The sequence below is a fragment of the Struthio camelus genome, chromosome Z (genome assembly GCF_040807025.1).
Source record: "Struthio camelus isolate bStrCam1 chromosome Z, bStrCam1.hap1, whole genome shotgun sequence".
NCBI classification, from domain to species: domain Eukaryota; kingdom Metazoa; phylum Chordata; class Aves; order Struthioniformes; family Struthionidae; genus Struthio; species Struthio camelus.
In genome coordinates, this window is record NC_090982.1 from 71,378,699 (window position 1) to 71,385,309 (window position 6,611).

The window sequence follows — 6,611 nt, forward strand, 5'->3', positions numbered from 1 at the left end:
CTAGAAGAAAGGCTCATTTCACCATGAGACGTTCTTAGATGTAGTCCTGCCTATTTACAATTTCCACGTCTCTAGACTAAGCACAATGGAGGGGTGTGACACATACTCTTTGCTAACAGTTGAAAGCCTTTCTACTTTCAACCTTCTTCTGAAAACTGTTTAAAAAGGATTTTTTTTTTTCTTTAGGGTCATACTAGTTCTTCATCCCCATGATACTTTGGATACTTCTTTGACATTGTCTGCATGCTTATGTGCCATTTCTATTTCTTTATTAGCTCTCATTGTGGGAGTAATTAATATTGAAATGTTAAAATTGCAGTCAGATCTAGGAATAAAAGACTCCCCTAAACACACAGCTCATTTCTTATTTCAGCTTTTCACCTCTATTTTAGACATAAACTCTCCCCATCTCCTTTTAAATTAATTGTTCAATAAAGTACTCATTTTTTAACTATGCTGTTTAACTGTCTCATAGCTTCAACAGTTTTATGCAATATTCAGCAGAACAATATTGTGCAAGTCAGAGAAAATAACGATTCAGAAGTTAAAAGTATCAGTAAAGTTCAGTTGTTAGGAATATTCATGTTACTACAGTGGGACATTTCACTAAATGCATAATTTTTTCACAGCCAGTCTCACCTGACTCCTGTTCCCTCCTGTCCTCTCCACCCAAAACCCACCAAACCTTCAGTATCTAGCAAGGAGCAATGAAAGCTTTTGACATTAAAAAACACACAGCAGGTTAGGTATCTCCAGGGAATGGTCATCTCTCATATCTTACAGGTCAACGGTTCAAAACTAGCTTGTCTCAGCAGCAAGTGAATGCTGTTACATTCATAAAAGTATTCAGCGATCTATATAAAATGCATTATAAAGTCTCGTTGCGTTCTGACCTTTTTAGACCAAAACATTCTTTTTTTCTACGTGGAGATAATTTCAGTCCTTTTAAAAACAACTGGAATACTGGAATATTCACTTTTAGACATGTCCTAACTCAAAGATGATGTCCAGGCCCTGCAGGTACCCCCCGCCCTCCCTGCCTCTGCCCATCCCCAAGGCCTCCCCGACCCTGCCCAGGCCCTGCTGGCCCCCACTGCTGCCCAGCCTGGAGCCGTCGGTCCCTGTCTGGGCTCTGCTGGAGACGTGTCACAGCTGTGCCCGTCCCTGGCCACGGACTCTGTTGACCCAGACCCCCCAGCCCACGCCACGGGCTGATGGCTCATATGAGTATGGGGGGGGGGGGGGTTCAAGCTCCCCCAAGAGGGCTGGCTGCACTCCGAGAGCTTCTAGCCATAATTACAGAGGAAACTAGATGGCGTGCCAGGAGTAGGATATTCCTCTAGCTCGTTAGACAGAACTCAGGTTCAGACATGCAAAAGCCTAACCTAAGGGCTAAAATATGCCCTATGTGAAGTGCAGCAGAAAATACAAAGAAGTGAAAACAAACCAATTTTCCTTTCCAATTTTCTGTTAATGGTAACTATTTGTAAAAAGAATTGGTGAGAATTCACAGAGAAAAATAGTTTGTTTGATTTTGGGATGGACGTTATTCTCTGTTGTCTTTAGAGGGGAAAGATTTTTCCTAATACATATCAGTGATTTCTATTATACACCAGTTTAACCTACCAGTTAATTATTGCAGATACTTGTACTTTTCCCTCTTGTTAAGCTCTACTAATGTTCTTAACTGAGCCTACCAATTTGAAAAATAGAGACTGAGATTCTAAAATACATTTAGTGGAATATATACTATGATAGAAGCCAATTTATTTCCTAGATGAGCAGCAACCACATGCTTCCCAAAAATAAAATAGCCACAACCACCCATCTACCCTTTTTATTGTCACTGAATCCAGCATACTGGCAAGTCAATATGTCAATATCAGGAGTAAATTTGCCTAGGGATAAAAAGCAGAAGACATAAAGAGGAGGTTTTCTTTCCTGGGAAGTTGTGCCCCAAGGCTTATTCTACCTATGAAAAGAAACTTATCATTTTGTCATATCATACAAAAAGTTAATTTTGCATTGGAAGAGGGTTTTTTTGTTTTTGTTTTAATTTTTAACCTGATTTACATATTCCTAGTTATTTGTTTTCTATACAAGCATGGCTTGTTTTGGCTATGTCTACACTGCTTTCCAGATACAGACCCAAACCTGCACCCAAGTCCATGGACTTCTGGACATATGTGAGCTTGGACTACAGGCAAAATTCTGACCATTCCCAATAGCTAAATCACACACTACCCTTTAGTATGATCCCAAGCATGGTCCTACCTGCTGATCTGTGCCTACTGAAAGTACAGCAGCTGCCTTGGAAATACAATGAAGAACCTAATGTGTTTCCTATAAGCCAGTTTCTTCAGGCTCTAGTTCAAGATTTGACAGTGTTCTGCAAAGAGTGTTATCCCTCTATGCCTATGTAGGAAGAAGAGTGATACAGAAAAAAAGACTACGTAGACTTAGAATTAAAGGAAACATATTCACATTTCCTATCTCATCTTTTTTGATAAGAAATAAAATTGGGGATTGTAATTCTCAATTCAAGTTATACTCACATGCACAAGAAAAAACATGGCAAGAGCTATCAGAAGCAACACCTAAAGAACAAGAAATAAATATGCAATTGATAAACATTATTCTCTAGCTTCTGCTTTAGAAGCAGAAAAGTAGCAAACGCTACACAAACAGAGGCATTTTCTGAGTAAGAGAAAAAAAAAAAGCGCTACTTGATAGCGCTGCTGTTCTCAGTAGAAAACTTCTGGGAAAACCTTTGGTCAGTTCCCAAAGAAATCCAGTCCTTCTGTGTGATATCTCCCTTTTGTATGGTGTTTTCTTTTAAAAAGCCCAGAAGTTTAATTTTTTGAACTACAGAGGATGTCTGTTTAGGACTAAATGTGGACAGTCATACTGACAATCAGATAAGCTGCATACTTGGCATACAGACAAAGAATTGGAAACGGTGGTGTTTCCGGCTTCAGTTGACTTCAGGTTGCCGTTACAAGATCCTGTCTCTTTTAAAAAAATTCCTCTTTTGAAAAACCCCAAGTGGGTTTTAGGGGTTGTTTTTTGTTATGCATCGTTACGCAATATGCGTGTTAGGAAAAATATAGAAAGTAAAAACGTCCCCCTTCTTTCTGACAAAAGACTGCTTCAATAAAAGATTAATTTTTGCAGTTTGCAAGGAGTGTGAAATGAAGTAATTGAAAGCTCATTGCTCAGCCTGTTAGCAAGATTAAATTAAGTGATGTGTGGACCATACCGTGTTCTCCATTTCAAGCCCATCTCCAGATGGGCTTTCCTTGCAAGGATACAGTAATAACACATTTGAAGGTCTGCTCAAGAGTGCAAAGGTCTTCAAGAATGAGTAAGCAGACTAAAGAGAAAACTGTCAGAAAAGTAACACATGCATATGAATCAGATTTTTTTTCCCCATTAGGAGGGAAAGATGCGACTCAGATTTTCAGTGGGCAAAGCAACTTCTGCAGCACACATCTGGAAAAATTACTGCATTGCAATGAGTCTTCTTAGAACTGGTTTATCTTTCACTGTGGAAAGACACGGATGTCAGAGAAGCTGTAAGAATAGTGATGAACTGTTGCACTGACAAACTGTGATGCACTAGATGATTCAGGAGGTCTCTCCATACCCATACATGACTATTTTTCCCTTATCTGCATTAAGTAAAATAGTGACCAAGAAAGGCATATGAGAAGAGGATCATGTACTTTCCACTCTATTCAGAGATCCTAGTCAGTGACTTCTCTACCAATTTATTCCCCTATTTTCCTACTACTATGTTCAGTTAGCTTATTGCACGGAGGTGATCAACTATTACTGTGCCAAACTATTTCATGATTACTTAAAAAAAACATAACTGATATGCACACTGCCCCTGGTATAACGCATTGTAATAGCTATGCACCATCATTCTCAAGGAAGTATTATTAAGAGAAGAATAAGGTCTTAAAGTAATTTAGAATTAATAGGTTTTAGTTTAGCAACTTTGCAAGAAGCCTTAAACAATTTTACAAACTATTCAGAAATGCTGGGAAAAAAAAAAGTGTACCAGTAAGAAACTATAATTATGACTGAAATTTTATTTCTGATTATGAGATCCCAAGACAGTTCAAAGGTAGCAGTGTGCACATCACTTTTACAGTAAAGCTAGACAGTATCTATCTGTTGAGTTCAGAAAAGACAGCTCTGTAGGAAGCTTCAGCTTCCAAAATAGCCTTTTAGCCAGTCCATCTACTACACTGGCTGTAAATTCAAAAGACCTGTAATCAGCAAGTCCTAGAGATCTGCAAACAATCAAAATCCCTTGCAGAAGTCCTACAGAATAACAAACTCATTGCTCAGTATTAATTTTTTCAGGCCTATTGTACTTGGAATTCAGCTTCCAACACACTGTCAATGTATAAAAGAACTGGAAATTTTGCTTGCATGAAAATGACTCCATTCACACAGTTGTATGCACTCCTTGACGCCCACCTCTCAATCTGTGACCTGTGGTAGAGGAGGCACCTCAAATTTTTCCCTAGCCAGGTCCAAACGTGTTGTCTATGCAAAGGGCAGGGCTCTCTAAAGGAAGGAGGAATCACAAAGTTAGCCAGCAGGGAATGCTGCTACTCTTGACATTTTCAGTGCACCCTGACTACCTACCCACCCTCCACTTCATCCCAGGGAATCAAAAGTAACCTGGCACAAGGAAAAACGAACTAGGAAAGAACAGGAAAGTGTAACGCTTTTCCTGGGTTACCTCAGATAAGGCATGTAGTGTCTCAGCGGAGTTAACATCACCCACAAGGTTGGTGTGAGGACAAACACATTAAACGTTACAAGGCATGGGAATGGGATCCATACAAATAGACTGAAATTTCTTCTGATTGACTTTTTCCAAATAACAGAGGAAGTCAGTCAGAGGAATATAAGCCATCTAAATTTTCAGAATGACCCAGTACCCTCATAGTAAACTATTTTATGTTATTCTCTGAAACCTTTATGTTCCAGCAATTATATAACCCTTAGCAACGCACCTTCTTTAGTCTTACTGATGTCAAGTATAATTTAATATTTATTCTCTTTCCTTTCTGATTTATTCAAAACCAAATAAAATAAAAAATTTTTCTTTTTAAAAGTCATCCCAGCATTACTAATTCTAGTTTGAATTAATCAGAACACAATAATTACAACAAAGCCTTACACTGTAAATTGAAATCCTAAAATACAGCTTCCTGTTGGTTCCAGTAGCTCTTATAACCAGAGGAAGGTGAAATAAGCTGAAGAGGAAACTGGAACAATGAAGAAGCGAAAAATGATGTTTTTCTAGCACTTCTGGGGTTTGCAAAGCCTGAATCAAACCGGATAGATTAACCAGGATAATTTGATATTAGTTATTGCTGAAACAACTTACGTTGCCTTTACTTCTGACTAGATTTTTCACTAATGATATATACTACATATTCTTCGCTTCACAAGGAATCTTTTCTCTTTTTAATTAAATTTTTGAATTGGAAAGTAAAACTAAAATAGGATAAGTTATCTTTGTTGAATCCTCTCCTAATTTACTGCGTATATGCATATTTGGAAATATATGAACAATTGCAGAAGCAGACTTAAAAGTAAAATCTACCTATTACCATACACACATACTGATCTATTTTGGGCTACTTTCACACAAAAATGTATTTTTTTTCCCCTGGGAATATTGGTATCATTATAGAAGTTATATTATAAACTCATAAATCCTGCATGGAAATGCCTCCAAGGTCAAACTGCTGTTAAAAAGACATCTTCAGGACTTCATCTCTGAACCTTTCTGGTGTGACATCAGCTCAAGCAAAAAAGATATTTTAACTCCATTGTTACCAGTGTTAGGTAAAATTTATGTAGTAACAGGATCAATGGATACACAAGATGTACGATACCCCAGTAGCTCCTCTCCACGTATTCCATTGGACACTTCCAATGGAGAGGTTTACAGCGTAGGAGTTAGAAGTATATATCACTTCAGGCATCAGAGAAACTGTAGGATTATGATACATACTCAGACTGAAAAAGTCAAAAGGTGAAAATGGTTATTCACTAATAAATATTCCACAAATTCTAGATATGCAAAATTTGACTCTTGATATTCCTTCGTATTTCAGACAAGTAAGCTTCTTTATTTTAGCTGTGGTGGCTTTCCTTCGTCTAAGCCCTAAATTTGCTGCATACAGTTTCCTCTACTCCAAACAAAATATTTGCAGACTGAAAAACAATCATGTTCTGAAAGAAGCTCTCTCTCTACATACAAGGAACTAAAAATGTTTTCAGGCTATTTTGTTTTAGAATGTTCTTTTCCTTCCTACCCAAAGGAAAATATCCAAGACTACCTCTCTTCGGATCAACATACTCTTTTATTAAAGTACCATGCCATTCAATTCTCAGCATGATTCATTTCAGAGAGTATTTAAATACTTCTGTACCTGTTACATAAATGTTATATTTGGCTGAACTAAAAGCTCTGAGAATTATCACTGTGGTAAACCCCAAAACTGGATTTTCTCTGTAACAAAAGTAGCATCATACAAGGAGCACAAATGTATCCTGTAGCTTGCATATCCCAGTGT